At 35.0% G+C, this 17,545-nt stretch overlaps 1 long non-coding RNA gene across 1 annotated transcript in view; it reads right to left on the reverse strand.

The window, feature by feature from the left end:
- Positions 1 to 6,042: 6,042 nt before the first annotated feature.
- The window catches only part of LOC132002545 (uncharacterized), a 310,971-nt gene continuing 299,468 nt past the window's right edge, over positions 6,043 to 17,545 (reverse strand). The window contains exons 4-5 of the long non-coding RNA XR_009399941.1: positions 8,601 to 8,684; positions 6,043 to 6,120 (exon numbers count right to left, since the gene is read on the reverse strand). This is a non-coding gene — a long non-coding RNA (uncharacterized LOC132002545). The remainder of the gene's footprint in view (positions 6,121 to 8,600; positions 8,685 to 17,545) is intronic.

A 17,545-nucleotide genomic window follows, 5' to 3' on the forward strand; every position in this document is an offset into this window, starting at 1 on the left:
TAAAGAAAAACACTTTCTGAACCATAAAGTACTATATAAATATAAGGCATTGTTATTAAAGTTGAATTTAGTAACCACAAATCCTGAAATTATAATCTTCATACTAAATCTCTTATATTTAAAATATATATTTAACGAGCCACCTGGGTGGCTCAGTCTTTGGGTGCCTGCCTTTGGCTCGAGTCGTGGTCCCAGGACCCTGGGATCGAGCCCCACATCAGGTTCCGTGCCTGCTTCTCCCTCTCCCACTCCCCATGCTTGTGTTTCCTCTCCTGATGTCTCTCTCTGTCAAATAAATAAATAAAATCTTCAAAAAAAAATAAAATATATATTTAACAACTTTAATGTATGCAAACACAAGCCATGGACTACAAATGATCTTGCTAACTACCTACAAGTTAATTCAATATTTCTTGAAATCTAACCTTCACAAGAAAGTTCATGCCATGTCTTATTGATATTAAGTCTTATTGTGGACCACTGTGATACCTAAGCATAGCTAATCTCATTCCCTAGTATTCTTACCAAAGTACACTCAGGAAATGATGGTCAAAAAGATAAATCCGTGTGACTTTAAGCAGTGACTATGAAGCACTTATTACTCCAGGGTAGATAAATATTTAGTGATAACTATCAGCAAGTACAATGTTTGAGGAGTAAAGAAATTCCTCCCAAGGCTCTAAGGATCATTTGGACTTCATTCCAAGTATTGTAAAACACACAAATTTTGAACACCCTTTTGTCATCAGTCACTTAAATAATCAAATGAGTAGTAAAGAAAACATGGGTATATAGCATCCCAAAGACGTCCATGCCCTAATTTTCAGGAATTTGTGCATATGTTGTATTGGATGTTGAAAGAGGACTTCACAGATCTTAGAATAGGGACATTACCCTGGGTCACCCATGTGGCTTCAAATAATCACATGATTCATTAAAAGCAAATAGACTTCTCCATTTGTAAGCAGAAGAGAAAAGCAGAACAAAAGGACTCAATGCATTGTTGCTGGCTTTGAGCTGAAAGGGTCCACGCGTAAAGACAGAAGAGAGACCTTTAGGAGCTAAGGACAGCTGAAAACTGACAGCCATCTGGGAAGCAGGGACTCACTCGGGTCCCACAATACAAGGAACTGGATTCTTCCAACCCTCTGAATGAGTCTGGAAGCATACTCTTTCCCAAACCTCCAATAATAACTACAGCCTTACAAAACAACTTGATGTTAGTCCAGTGAGACCTGAATTGAACTTCTGGCCTCCAGTCCTTTAATATATTTGTGCTGTTTTAAACTACTTAATTTGTGGGAAATTACTAAGGCAGCAGAAGAATTCTAATCCAATGGGAAAGCTTCACAAGGAAAATGGACCAGTGTTTCATGATGTACATAAGTTTTACTGAAACCCATGTATGAGTCAGGCACTACATTGTGCTGTGACTTGTCAGTGAAACCAAGGGAACTGGAGACATATACCAAAAGCCTGAAATATGCAGAATTAGAATGTTGACAGACTAAGCATGGTATCAACAATTTGTAGCAACAGTATTTACCTTTTCAAAACCACAGTTTATTTTCACAAATTCAATATAGGAAGGAAAAAGAAGTAAGGGAAGGGAGAATGAGGAAGAGGAAAAAAAAGTCAAGAAAAGCGAGATACTAAAGTCCATTTTATCTGTACTTAAAAGGCATTATTTTTTTGTGTAATGTTTTGGTGCATAGAATCACATGTCTTTTTTTGTCTTAAAGAAATTTGTGACTTCAAACAACAGTTGTCAACATGGATGACATATAATATTCATCATTATTATGTGAGCTTCCACATTTCTTTTTTTTTTAAATTTTATGTTTATATATTTCCAAGAAGATTCAGGTGAAATTTGGTGAGTATATCCAAAGGGCAAATTTCTAGAGACTGGCCTCTTTCAGGAAAAATACACTTCTGGAATTTTTACAACCTTTTTATAATCTAGATCATTTAATGACTCTTTTATTTACAAAAAAATTCTCATTTGTATTTACAGAAACTGGAAAGGAATTAAGAAATGATTAGGATTTCACTAAAACAAAAAAAGCCTACTCTCACTCTATTTTAACTCATCCGGTTTTTTTCTTCCTTCCTCCCCCCTGTTTCTTTCCCTCCCCCCTCCCTCTCTCCCTCTTTCCTTCCTCCTTTCCTTCTACTCTCTCTCTCTCTCTCTCTCTTTCTCCTTTTGCTTGTCCCTTCCCACCCTAGCCCTGGCCAGCTTTTCATCTTCAGGACCTGAACAAGAATTTTTTGGTATTTTAATTACTTGGGCATTAGTAGCGGAATGAGTGATAACTCACAGATAATTTTTCTTCCCAATGCCCCTCAATTATTAATGATAGCTATGTTTAGATATAAGAAGCTCATAAAACGGTTGTATATTTTTTGTTCTATTCTCTACTATAAAGGCGTTTGTCATTCCACTGTCAAGTATCTAATCCTCTGGTACGTGTAATCAGCAACACAGCACTTTGAATATAATGGAAGTTTGTTTAACTGATATTTAAATGGTACCAGAAAGCCTGAAAATGGCATTTGAACATAGATTTAAATAACTTGTTCTGCATGCCGGCTATGTGCACTAAGTACAGAAGCAAAAGACTGTCTTTGAAAACTTTATGACCTATTGGAATATACTGGCATGTTAATAGGTAATTTATGATAGAGATTTACACTGAGAACTTTGGGAGCATATAGGAGAAAGTAAATGCAAGTGAAGCTGGAGATAAAATAAGGCCTCCTGAAGTAGACAGATAGGCCAATAAATAGGATGTAGGGAGGTAATGATGTACGGTTTCAGAACAATGTGCAAGATAAAAGGCAAGAGAAAGCCTAGAGAATTAGAAAGTTCCAATATTTCAGGATAGGGGGAGTTTGAGGAACAGAGAATAGATTCTATAGTTTGCACTATTTCAAAATCATAGTATCTGTGAAATGGGATATCTGTCACCAATCTTTTAAATGGATTTTTGATGCCCACTTTCAGTATTGGTTTTCTTCACAGATATTTAAGGTGGATTTGGTCAAAGTTATGTAGTATGTACTCACACTTCCTACTCTGAATGCCATAAAGCTAAAAACGACATTTTCTCTTGAGCTTTAGAAGGTTAAAATGGAACACAAGGAACCCTCTTGTTATTTAGTTATTTTCTTTTGGAAAGAAAGGGTATGGAGTTAGTTTTGTCTGAAACAGATTTCCAGTAGACCACGTCTAGGTTGTGGATGTTAAGAGGTTAAGAGGTGGTCATGTCAGTCAGTGGGCCAGAATCAGTGCCCATGTCCATCTCCAACTGGTATGTGTCAAGACACATTTGTACCTGTGGTGGTGGCACTAGCTTTCTGGTTCTAACATCCTGAAGAGTAGATGGGATATGTTTTGCAATGCAGTGAAACCAATGGCAACTTTCTAAAAAGTCATGCTCTGAGTCCAGAGAGGTTGTACCTTCTTTGGAAAGTAGGAATTGTCTTGTGTATCCTTCTGAGAAGCCTATTTTATCATTTCGTCCCTTTCAATAGTTTCAAAAGCATAGTACTTTTCATATTAAAATATCTTTTTAAAATATAGTACAGTGGTTTCTGTTTCCTACACAAAATCAACCCTACTCACTGCCATTAATAAAGATGGAGGAAACAATTCCTTGACTAAACTATTAGCATACACCAGTGCAAATAAAGATCAGTAATAGAGATAAACAAACACATTTAAAGTGGTTTTACCTGTAGGCAAAACTGGCTTAAGCCATGTATATGGGAGCTGCTTTTTTTTTTTTTTAAGAGAATCTTCTTTTTTTCCTTTTTTAAAAGATTTTATTTATTTATTTGACAGAGAGAGAGATCACAAGCAGGCAGAGAGTCAGACAGAGAGAAAGGGGGAAGCAGGCTCCCCGCCGAGCAGAGAGCCCGATGTGGGGCTTGATCCCAGAACCCTGAGATCATGACCTGAGCTGAAGGCAGCGGCTTAATCCACTGAGCCACCCAGGCGCTCCTGGGAGCTTCTTTATAGCAGTGTATTATTTCATTTTAGTTGATCCATCCTTAAATTTTCTTTATTTCTTAAAGAGCAGTTATGCTCTTCTCCATGACTCACCAAATAGTAAGTACCTCCATTTTGATATTAATAAAGCTTATGGTATATAAAACTTGAAATCTCAGAATACAAAATCAGGAATTAAGTTAATTCTTAATAATCCATATTTAATGCTACATGGTATATTTAATGGTTACAGAAAAGTTATAGGAAAGGGAGATCCTATTTATTTATTTATTTATTTATTTATAGGTTTTATTTATTTATTTGACAGATCACAAGTCGGCAGAGAGGCAGGCAGAGAGAGAGAGAGGAGGAAGCAGGCTCCCCGCTGAGCAGAGAGCCTGACGAGGGGCTCGATCCCAGGACCCTGGAATCATGACCTGAGCTGAAGGCAGAGGCTTTAACCCACTGAGACACCCAGGCGCCCCAAGGGAGATCCTATTTAAACAAATAGAAAGCTGACAAGAGGCTGCTCAAAAATAGCAGGTAAACTAAGCCAGTATTTCAACTGTTCATATATAAAATGATATTATTGAACTATACTTCAGATAACATTTATAACCAGACATTCTCCAGATACTCTTTTTCTTTTTTCCAGACATATTCCAATATAGATATGTAGGGAGTTTAAATATAGTATTCAAGTGAGAGAAGGTATGCTGATCAATTCCCTGAAGGAATATGTAGCTGAGATATAGGATAATGTTGACAATTTATGCAGATCTGTAAGAGGAAATTAACCCACACCATGAAGCATGTAGCATCACTAATAAGGTAGGAAGTAGCCTGATCAAAATGAATGATGTCAAATGCCCTGTAGGCACCAAAGTAAAAGCAGGTTCTCCCTTGGAGCAGAGTCTCCCACTCTGGCTGCAAGCAGGAAGACCTCCTTAGCTTGAGCATAGACACAGTTTCACAAGAAAAGATAAAGCTGCCAGTTACAGCTATCAAGAAAGAAAAAGATTGTAATAGCAGGATATGATTACTTTCAGTGAGAGAAAGGAACAGTGAAAACCTGCTGTTTCTAAAAATTGTGAAAACACAGAGGAAATATCAAATCATTGACCTCTTCTCTAAGCTTTTATCCATGTAGATATAAATATTACTGTTGTATTAAAATCACAGTAGCTCTGTTTATTCATTCATTTAACAAACAAATATATATTCTGTGTGTATTGCCCTGAGTAAGATAAATAGAGACAAAGTGACTAGAATATAAAAGACAATGAGAATCATCTAAGAAAAGTATATGCAACATTAGTGTCTGACATTATGGGGAGGACATTAAGCTGGCAAAATTACACAAAAATTTTTGTAAACTATGTCCCAAAAGAAAATAAAAAGTATGCAGTAATATTAGGTCAGAATCCTAGGGAATTTCATATATGGAGCTTGGAAAAAGAGAGGTGGGAAAAGAGAAGAACAAGGAAAGTATGATGGTACAAAATTCAGGAGAGGATAAATGCTTTCAGAAGTGGCATGTTAACAGTATTGAATACAGGGCTTGTGCAGTGTTGTGTAAGTAGAAAGAACATTGAATTTGGCAACTTTGAGGTCACTGATGGCCTTGCCTGGATTGGTTTTTGTAGGTGAAAGATAAAAGATGAATCATCTATTTAATGATTTCTCTTTTCTCAGTAATGTGTGAGGCAAGCTCATCATCTGAGCTAGCAAAAGAGAGGTAAGATAACACGCATTTGGAAATAGAAGATAAGACAAAATCTTCCTGGGAATGAGAAAGTGAGTAAACTACTGGAAGAGTAGAATGATCAGACAGTGTTGCAGCCCATTTTAATCTTTAGATATTGAATGTGAAGTACAACTGCTGTATTTGCTTGGATATGTTGATTTAGCTGCTTGGTCACAGGCCCATGGAAGACATACATGTTTTTGTTTGTTGGGGGAAAAAAATACTTCTCTACTTTTAGGTATGTAGCTGGGCCTAGGAATTAAACTAATACATGGCAGATTAGGAGAAGAAGAGCATATCAATTTTATTAAATTTTTACACTTATATGGAAGACTTCTCAGAAGAATGATGACTTGTCCAGAGCAAGAAGCTCTTAAACCTGTTAGAAAAGGAAACAATACATTCATCAAGAATTGACAACTCAAAGGGATTTGGATTATGGACAGTAAATGGGGAAGAAATAACAGGAAGATAAAGTTAGGTTAACAAGGTTTTTGGTATAGAATTGTTGGCCCTAAATTCTCCATTTCTAGTGATAAGAATGTCTTCCTTCCTCCTGGTACAGGGAAGTAACTTTCACATGAGTTTCATCTTCTGTTTTGTGGAAGAAAAAGGAGGATCAAAATGTCTTTCTTGCATCTGTGGTTTTGTAAGTACTTTTATTTATTTGTTTGTTTCTTTATTTATAATGACTTTATTTATTTGAGAGAGAGAGAGCATGAGCAGGGAGGAGGGGCAGAGGAAGAGAAAGAAGCAGACTCCCTGGTAAGCAGGGAGCCCTATGGACGAGGACCCAGAGATCATGACCTGAGTTGAAGGCAAATGCTTAATTGACTGAGCCACCCAGGGGCTCCTTAAAGTGTTTCTAATTCAAAAGAATCAATATATCAAAGTGGCATATTTTGGAATGGCATGTTCAGGTTTTCTTTAAGTTCATTCAGATTTGGAATTTCAGAAGGAAAGTATGGTGACCAAGATGAGAAAGGAGCAGAAGATGGATTCAAAAATACTTATGGAGGTCTGTGGAGGAGTAAATTACCTAATGCACCATAGACTCTATGCTGCTCAATAAAGCAAGTGAAGTGAGGGAAATGGATAATGAACAGATGAAAGTCCATGATAAAGCAAACTAAAAGGAAAGATTTATTTTTGGAAAACTAGGGTTTCTGCATTGAAATTTTTGAAAATGAAGTCAAGTTTTGATGATTAGAAATATCCTGAGTATTGTTATGAGAGAGTAGGTGAAGAAAATTTGGGGAAAATTTTACTAGAGATAAGAAACTGAAAAATGATGTGCTGTCTAAAGTAACTATCTATGTGGATATTGATGTTGCCAAGAATTATGCAATTGTGGGAAAGTAAAACTTTTGAGTTAAGAAGTACATTTTCACTGGATAAATGGGAGTTGGCAAGAGGGTGGCACATCATAGAAACAAGGAAGATGAGTAAAGTGGTTCATCTGACTGATAAATATCTTAAAGAAATGCAAATACTTTTTAGCTTGGAAGATGTGATAGTTACAATAGGATAAAAGCTATCTGATTCCTATGGAATTGTGGTGCACAAGAAAATAAGGTAAGCACCATGAAATTGAGATGGCCACACAAGAAGTGGAGACTTCAGGGCACACTCAAGTTTCTTTAAGGGCTAGTACGTAACATTATGGATGTCCTGAGGCATAGAGAAGGAAAATGCAACATCAAGGTATCATTCCTAGTTTATACTGAAGCTGGGTGGTTGGCTCTGTTTCCATGGGTACTAGTGATTGATTATGAACCATAACATATTTTGGTTATATAACCAAAATTCACCAGAGGTGGCTGATTTTCAGGCAATATGGAGCTGTGTGGCAGAAGAGAAGTTCTTCTTGCTTTCTTGTCACTTACCACATTCTCTCTCTTGCTATGTTTGTCTTACCAGTGTCTTACCTCCAGAGCATAGAATTCCTTTATGATACGACCAGGCGTATTTATCTCTCTGCTTTGCATCTTGCCTGCTCTCTGGAAGCATGCAAAAAAACAATTTTTGTACTGAATTAGGTGGGAGATATAGAAATTATCTGATAGATGGGCGCCTGGGTGGCTCAGTGGGTTAAGCCGCTGCCTTCAGCTCAGGTCATGATCTCAGGGTCCTGGGATCGAGTCCCGCATCGGGCTCTCTGCTCAGCAGGGAGTCTGCTTCCTCCTCTCTCTCTGCCTGCCTCTCTGCCTACTTGTGATCTCTCTCTGTCAAATAAATAAATAAAATCTTTAAAAAAAAAAAAAAAAAGAAATTATCTGATAGAAATGTTCCCTGTTTAAAATGTTTCACTATTTAAAGGGTGACGTTAATTATTATTATCAATTTATTTATTTAATGAATCACTTACTTAATTAGGTTCTTTGTAAGAAATTTAGAAAAAAAAGGGGAAATCTAGAACATCTAATTTGTCAGGATAAACTCAATTTGTGAAAAAAGACACAGAGCAGAAGTAGGTCTGAAGCTGAGGCATAGCTTTGATATTTGGCAGAATTTGTGTGTCCCGAACTTTCTGATCAACCTGTGCTGCTCTACAATCTAATATATCTCTTTCTCTGTGTTGAAGATCTCACCTCTCTGTTGTGTGGTTTTACTCAGCTTCTTCCTGAAAGCATGAGTGAGACATTTAGGATTTTCACTCTACTGAGAGAGAGAGAGAGAGAGAGAGAGAGAGCGCACAAGTGTGTGTTGGGGGAAAGCAAGCAGAGGGAGAGAGGGAGAAGCAGGTTCCCCACTGAGCAGGGAGCCTTATGTGGGGTTTGATCCCTGTATCCTGGGATCATAACCTGAGCAGAAAGCAGATGCTTAACCTCCTGAACTACCCAGGCGTCCCAAGATTACCATTCTTGCCACCAGCATCAGTCTTCTTGGCTTCAAGTTTCTCTTTCCTTAGTATCCAGCTTCTCAGATTTCTCACTGGCCATCCTGCAAGATGGGAAAGAGCTAATTTTTAAATCAAAGTTATTCACACATATACTATAAAGAAGTAGCTACTTCTGCAAAGGTTTTTAAAACAATGTTCTCCGGAATGCCTTCCCTTTCCAATGACCTGCATTTCATTTAGGTGATTCTTTTAGGATTTACCTCATATCTCAAGTTTACACTTTAATTTTTTTTTTTAGAAATCATCTATTACACTGAGATGATTTATATTTAAACTCAAATTTTCTACTAAGCCAGAATTTAGAAGTAATAAAAATGCCTACTTCATAGCTGAAAGAGTATTTCGACTTTTTATATTTAACTTTCTTTGAAAATACCAATACACACACAAATACACACACAACACACCCTCAGAATAACATTAATTCCTGAACACTTCATGCTGACATTTGGACTTTTGAATAAACAGTTTTTCAGTGGTCTTGATCTAAGATGCATGGAAGTGAGATAATAGTTTGAAGCCACAGGTCCATTTCAAAACTGAATTTTCACTAAATGTCACAGTACAGCTCTCTGCCTTTTCTCTAGAATGCATATATTGGTTCCCGGAAGGAAAATATATTTATGGAAAATCATATCCAGTAACTCAAGGGTAATGTTGTGCTGGCTTTGAACCTGAAAAATCTCTATCTTGCTCCACATTCCTCTTTGTAATTTAAATGCAACCAAGTGCATGTGACAGTCAAAGAAGTAGATTCTTGTGCAAAACTGTCTAAATTTACTTGGTTTGAAGCTTATGCATAAGTAGTTACAGGTTTTTGCATGTGGGTAATAAAAAGAAAAACTTTAAACAATCACATTTCCAGTGAGAAAAATATAACATTATGATGTCAAAACAAGGGATACTGGTATGTATACGTGTGTGAGCATTTGTATATTGTTATTTCTACAATAATTACATGCACTGTATTGTGCATGCATTGTATTTCTACCATAATTCTGTGGCACTTCTAAAATTGATATATGGATATTTTTAGATTTATTGCAAAAAATCCGTGGATATTTCATAAGAAAATATGCAGTAGGTTTTTGGTATATGGTTCTAAATTCTCAGAGTTGAAAATGTCATCATGGACATTCCAGCCCTGGTATCTGATATGTAAAGAACTAAACCCCTAGTTGTAAGACCAAGCCGAGCTGGACCAGCCAATTGCAGTCATCCAAGCTGAAGTGTCAAACATCATGAAGTAGAAATGCACCATTCCTTCTTTTTCTAGAGGAAAAGAATATGAAGACAAAACAAAACAAAACAAAAAAACAAAAACCATGAACCTCATTTTTACTTTTCTGGTTTCTGGGGAACCACTGGTGACTATCTGCCTCTATTGAAATAATAAAATGTTAATTAATGACTTTTAAAAGAGTTACTTCATAAAAATGTTGTTCCTCATAAAATAAATCTAGACTCCTTTAACAAAGAAAAACTGGTTTTAGAATTATAGGCCAGCATTAAATAATATCAGTAATATTAAACCCAAATATCAGTCATGTTAAAACCAAGACCATACGTGAATGCATAAAGGATATTTCTGGGGTAAAATCTGTTTCTTAATCTGCGTACTAGTTAAATGTGTATATCACAGAAGAGAGTTCATTATGCTGTTCCCTTATGAATTACGCATTTTTCTCTTTGTATACTGTATTAAATAAAATGTTCCATGAGTAATTCATATTGCTCTATGCAACATGATTAATTGTTTTAAATATAAAAAGACAAAATGAAGAGTGAAAGCCTCCTCTTTCTGCCTTCTTTTTTTTTTTTTTTTTAAAGATTTTATTTATTTATTTATTTGACAGAGATCACAAGCAGGCAGAGAGACAGGCAGAGAGAGAGGAGGAAGCAGGCTCCCTGCTGAGCAGAGAGCCCGATGCGGGGCTCGATCCAGGACCCTGGGATCATGACCTGAGCCGAAGGCAGCGGCTTAACCCACTGAGCCACCCAGGCGCCCCCTCTTTCTGCCTTCTAATCCTGTCCTGTCCTACCCCAGTATTTCTCTCCAAAATGACTTATTTTAAAAAAATCGATGGGCTTTCCTCTACAAAAGACACTTTTCATCTGTCTCTTACCCATCTACATATCTACTTATCCAGCCATTGATATAATATCTATACAACAGCCTATCTATCCACTTGTTTGATTTGTACATAATGGGTAAATAATATATTGCTATACTGTTTGGTATCTTGCTTTTTAATTTGTTTGTTTAAACATCTTGCTAACCTCCACAGCATAGTTATTCTTTATAATAGCTCTTCATCAAATGAATATACCATAATTTATTTTATTAGTCTTTTGTTGATCGTCACTTTGCTTGACTCCAGGTTTTGTCCACTGTTAACTATAACTCACCACAATTAACTTGAATCGAGCAATTTAGCTTGTAGAGACATACATACTCAATTGCTCTAGGTTTTCCAGCTTAACAGTTTTAATAATATAGTAAGTGAAAAAAATTATTTCAAAATTTCTGTTATTGAATGTTTGAGTGCTCCCAAAACTCATATGTTGAAGCTCTAATCACAACATGATGGTATTTGAGGATGGGGCCTTTTGTAGGTAATCAGGTCGTAAGAGCAGACCTTCATGAATGGAATTGCTGCCCTTATAAGCAGAGGCCAGAGAGCTAGCTAGCTCTCTTTCAGCCATGAAGAGGACACAGCAAGAAGACATTTGTCTGTCTGTAGACCAGTAATAAAGCCTAACCAAGAAACAGATTACACTGACATCCTACTCTGGGACTTTTAGGCTCCAGAACAATGTGACATAAATGTTGTTTAAACCACCCAGCCTATGGTAATTTGTTATAGCAGTCCAAATTTACTAAGACAATTTTCATCTTTAAAATTTAATATCCAAAATGTCTTGCTATTTTTAACTTTTTAAAAAATATTTTGTCTTTTAAATATTTATATATTTTGTCTTTTTTTCCCAAATGAGTTGACTGTGATATATTTCTTGATTTATAGCAGCTCTATATTATGGTAAAATATGAGAATTCTCATTGCCTTATTTTCTCTGTTATATTCTGACAAATTATTTTATGTGGCATTTAATTAACATCTTATATAGTTAAATATGTCTGCATTTCATTTATAACTTCTGAAGTGTGGTAAATATCCTACTTAGAGGAGTCTTTTGAACTAAGTGAGCCAGGAGAACCTCACAGAGTCCCATCCTGAGGCTCAGATTTGTTTCCTGGGTTACAGTTATTCCTTATTTAAAGGAAAAACAAACAAACAAACAAACAAAAACCCCAAACAAAGGAAACTTAAGTTAATAAGCTATAGCTTTTTTCCTTATAGCTGGGTACTCTGAGCCTTGATAGTCAAATCCTAACAGGTGTTTATGCATAATACAGCAAAAAGCATGTCATATTCTGCAGAAATATATCTTTTTCTCTCTTCAGAAATATTACGTGTGTGTAATCTATTAGAGGTTAGAAAAAGCTATCCTTACAGACAATACTTAAAGAGAAAAGTGGTGTAAATGGTCTTATTTGTCTCATAATCTGATCATTAACAAAAGGGCAGACTTCTCAAGATGGGGGCAGAAAGGTAGAAAACTGCTTAGGTACTTTATACAAAAAAGTCTCACTTTCACTAGAAAGTGAAAAAAAACATATTAGTATGTAATGTGTATACCATTATTCTGATTAAAAATAAAAATCTCTTTGTCCCTAATATTTGTACTTGTAAGTTTTAAGTGTTGTCTCACTCTATAATTAAGCCAAACTTTAAATGGGAACTGGATAAAAAGAAGGGAAAAGATTCCTAATAAATAGTGTCCTAATAAATACAATATTCTAATTTTATGTTCTCCTCACCATTAAAATTGATCTATGAGGAAATGATTTTTGTAATAAAGGGCAAAAATAGCTTGATACACACACATAATTTGTTTCCAGTACAATTCACTTTTATTTCCTTACTGATTATAAAAAGTGCCACTTTTATTGTATATTTTGCTGTTATTTCAGAACTCCTTTTTTTTTTTTAGATTTTATTTATTTATTTGAAAGAAAGAGCAAGTGAGCACAAGTGGGGTGCAGAGGCAGAAGGAGAGGGAGAAACAGACTCCCTGCTGAGCAGGGAACCCCTATTTCTGAACTCCTGTCTGTACTTATAGTTAATCTATATGTTTTGATCACAATAACAAAGTGTTAATTATTCTAGCTTTCATCTTTTAATACCTCTTAAGACTATATTCTACCTCATTACACTTTTAAAAATACTTTTTCTGACTAGTTTACCATATTTATTCTTCAGTTAAATTTGTATTTCATTTTACTAAGTGAAATGAACTCTGTCCTGCTGCTATTTTAATTAGATTTTGATTAAATTTATAGATTAATTTAAGGGAATTTTCTATCTTTACAATTTGAGTTTTCTTATCCAGAAACAAATTATGTTTTTCCATTTATTTTAATCTTTTCTATGTCTTTAAGTAGATATTGCTACTTTTTTTTGCTCTCTCTCCTTCTCTTCCTTTCTCTCATCTCTCAATAAATACAAATACAGATACAGACATACAGATGCTAAACAATTACTACAAATTTTATATATACTTTGGTTAGTACTATAAACAGATTTTTTGTTGTCATATCAACCAGTTTTATTTACAATAAAAGAAAATGAATATTTTTATATAATAATTTTAAAACATGCATTGTAGTGAATTTTTTTATTATTATAAAAAATGGTTTTTGTTTTGTTTTGGATGATTCCTATGCATTTTGCAGGCAAGTTATTAAACTGTCTCTAAGTTTTTCTTCCTTGCCTATTATTTAATCTGATATTTTAACTCTAATTATACTGGGTAGAACTACTAAAATAAGTAAAATGATATTGGTTATAGTCAGAAAAATTGATTTGTCTATTTTATGACTTAAATAATAAGCCTTCCTGTGTTTTACTTTAAGCATATGTATACATATACATATATTATGATTAGCTAATCATATTAGTCAAATTAACGGCTATTTACACACATGTATATGATGTACTAAAGATATAGGTACATATATTCCTATTCAACTTCTAAAAATTAAATATGAATGTTCACTTAGTCCATTGTCTTAAAACAATTTGTTTTTTTAAGGTAGTTTAAGGTTCACAGGAAAATTGAGAGGAACATACTGAGATTTCTCATATACCCTGGCCCCAACACATGTATGTATGTGTAGCCTTTCCTATTATCAATATCCCCCACCAGAGTGGTACATTTGTTACAACCAATAAACCTACACTGATATATCAAAATCATGCAAAGTATACAGTTTACTTGAAAGTTCCCTCTCGCTGCTGAGCATTCCATGAGTTTGGACAAATATACAGAATGTATCCATTATAGAATATACAGAATGTATACAGAATGTATACAAATATACAGAATGTATCCATTATTGCCATAAAAAGCCTCTGTGCTGTATTCCTCCCTGACCAGCACCTTCAGAAATCATTAATTTCTCTACTATCTCTATGGTTTGCCTCTTCTAAAATGTCATATAGTTGGAATCATAGTATGTAGACTTCTCATGTTGTCTTCTTTCACTTAATAAAAATGCAGTTAAGTTAGTCCATATCTTCTCATGCCCCAATAGCTCATTTTATTCCCCAGGACTGAACAATTCTGCATTGTCTGATGTACCACAATTTATTTACCTATTCACTTACTGAAGGACATCTTTGTTTTCAAATTTTGGCAATTATGAATAAATTTGCTCTAATCATCTAGGTGTAGGTTTTTTGTGGACATATGTTTCCATCTCCTTGAGTAAATACCAACGAGTACAATTGCTGGATCATATGGTCAGAGTAGGTTTAATTTTGTAAGAAACCACCAAAGTATCTTCCAAAGTGTCTATCAATTTGCATTCCTACCAGCAACGAGTGAAAGTTCCTCTAGCTATATATCCTTGCTAACATTAGGTGTTGTGAATGTTTTGGATTTTGACCATTCTAATAGGTCTGTGGTGATATCTCACTTTTTTATTTCCCTGAGGAAATGATACGGAGCATCTTTTCATATGGTTATTTGCCATCCATATATCTTTTTTGTGAGGTGTGTGTTAAGGTCCTTGGCTTACTTTTTAATTGGGTCATCTGTTTTATTGTTGAGTTTTAAGAGTTTTTTGCATATTTATCAGGTGTTCCTTTTGCAAATATTTTTTGCAGAAAGTTTATGGCTTGTCTTCTCATTACCGTCAATGTCTTTGGAAGAGTAGAAGTTTTTAATTTTAATGAAGTTCAGTTTATCAATTATTTCTGTCATGAATCACGCCTTTGAAGTTGTATTAGAAGTATTATTGCTGGGCACCTGGGTGGCTCAGTGGGTTAAGCTGGTGCCTTCAGCTCAGGTCATGATCTCAGGGTTCTGGGATCGAGTCCCACATCAGGCTCTCTGCTCAGCAGGGAGCCTGCTTCCCCCTCTCTCTCTGCCTGCCTCTCTGTCCACTTGTGATCTCTCTCTGTCAAATAAATAAATAAAACCTTAAAAAAAAAAAAGAAATATTATTGCCACACCCAAGGACATTCAGGTTTTCTCCCATCTCATCTTCTAGGAATTTTATACTTTTACATTTTACATTTAGGGTGTGATCCATTTTGAGTTAATTTTCATGAAAGATGTAAAGTCTATGTATAGATTTATTTTTATGTATGTGGATATACAGATTTTCTTACATCATTTGTTGAAAAGACTACCTTTGCTCTATTGTATTGTTTTTACTTCTTTGTCAAAAATCAGTTCACTGTATTTATTTGAGTCTAATTCTGGGTTCTCTGTTCTGTTTCATCATTCTATTTGTCTTTCTATAGCCACTGCCACATTATCTTGATAATTGTAGATTTTTAGTAGATCTAGACATTGTATAGTGTCAGTTCTCCAGTTTTGTTCTACTTCAGTATTCTGTTAATTATTCTGCATCTTCTGCCTCTTCATTTAAACTTTAGAATCAGTTTGTGGAATATATGAAATAACTTTTTGGGATTTTGATTGAGATAACATTAAATCTATAGATCAATTTGGAAAGAACCGAAATCTTGATAATATTGAGTACCCCTGTCCATGAACATGGAGTCTCTCTTTATGTAATTAGATTTTCTTTGATTTTTCCCATCAGTTATCTAGTTTCCTCATATAGATCTTGTACTTTTTTATTAACTATATTTATAAACATTTCTTTTTTTAGATCCCAGAGGAAATAGTATTGTGACTTTATTTTTTTTTTTAAGATTGTATTTATTTGTCAGAGAGAGAGAGAGGGACAGAGATCGAGCACAGGCAGACAGAATGGCAGGCAGAGGCAGAGGGAGAAGCAGGCTCTCTGCTGAGCAAGGAGCCCGATGTGGGACTTGATCCCAGGATGCTGGGATCATGACCTGAGCTTAAGGCAGCTGCTTAACCAACTGAGCCACCCAGGCATCCCAGTATTGTGACTTTAAATTTAAGTTCTGTTTTTTCCTTGCTGGTATTATAAGCAAGTGATTGAGTTTTAAGTTTTAACCTTGAATCCTGTAAGCTAACTTTTATTTATTAATTATTAATAACTAATAATTTATTAGTTCTAGGAATTTGTTGTTGTTGTTGATCCTTTCAGATTTTCTACATGGACAAGCATGTTATCCATGATCAAAGATGTTTTCCTTTCTTTCTTTCCAATCCATATAGCTTTTATTCATTTTCATACATTAACGCATTAGCAAGAACTTCCCGTATAATGTCAAAAAAGAGTAGTGTGAAGGGACATCTTTGCCTGGCACCTGATTTTAATAAGAAAGTTTCATGTTTTTCACCATAAAGTATGATGTTAGACTTAGGCTTTTATAGACATTCCTTAGCAGTTAGAGAAGAATTCTATTTTTTAGTATATTGAGAATTTTTTATTTTTCTTTTTAGATAATTTTTGTGTCATGATTGGAATTTCACCAACACTAAAGATTCACTTGGAAAGACTGAATATTTTCACACTGTATTCCAATCCCTAACCATCATATATTGACATATTTATTTCAGACTTTTTAAATGTCTTTTGATAAAGTTTCATAGCTTATTTCATAGACAGCTTCTATATTTTGTCTTATAATTATTAGTATTTAATTTTTTTATTTTATATATATATTTTAAAGATTTTATTTATTTATTTGACAGATAGAGATCACAAGTAGGCAGAGAGGCAGGCAGAGAGAGAGAGAGAAGGAAGCGGGCTCCCTGCCGAGCAGAGAGCCCGATACGGGACTCGATCCCAGGACCTGAGCCGAAGGCAGTGGCTTAACCCACTGAGCCACCGAGGCGCCCCTCTTTTATATATTTTTGTATAATGTATTTTTTAACTGTTGCAGGTATGCAGACATTCAACTAAATTTTATCTATTTAATTTCTTTTCAACTATTTTGAAAAATTGTCTTGTTAACTCTAAATAATTAGTGGAGTTTTTGCTTTTTAAAGTCAGAAATCATGTCATTTGGAAAAATGATGGAATTTTTTTTTCCTTCTCAATTCTTTTTTCCTTCTTTTTGTTTCCTTCCTTCTTTCCTTCCTCCCTCCCTTCCTTTTGTTCTCCCTCACTCCCTTTCTTTCTTTCTTTCTTTCTTTCTTCTATTGCTCTAGCTAATACTTATATACAATACTTTCATACACATTGAATAGCATTGGATACAGTAGGCACCCATCACTCTTTTGAAACAGCATGTTTAAAAAGAAAAAAAGAAAGGGAGGAGTCAAGATGGCGGAGAAGTAGCAAGCTGAGACTACTTCAGCTAGCCGGAGATCAGCTAGATAGCTTATCTAAAGGTTGCAAACACCTGAAAATCCATCGGCAGATAGAAGAGAAGAAGAACAGCAA

The sequence above is a fragment of the Mustela nigripes genome, chromosome 15 (assembly GCF_022355385.1).
Source record: "Mustela nigripes isolate SB6536 chromosome 15, MUSNIG.SB6536, whole genome shotgun sequence".
Classification (NCBI taxonomy): Eukaryota; Metazoa; Chordata; class Mammalia; order Carnivora; family Mustelidae; genus Mustela; species Mustela nigripes.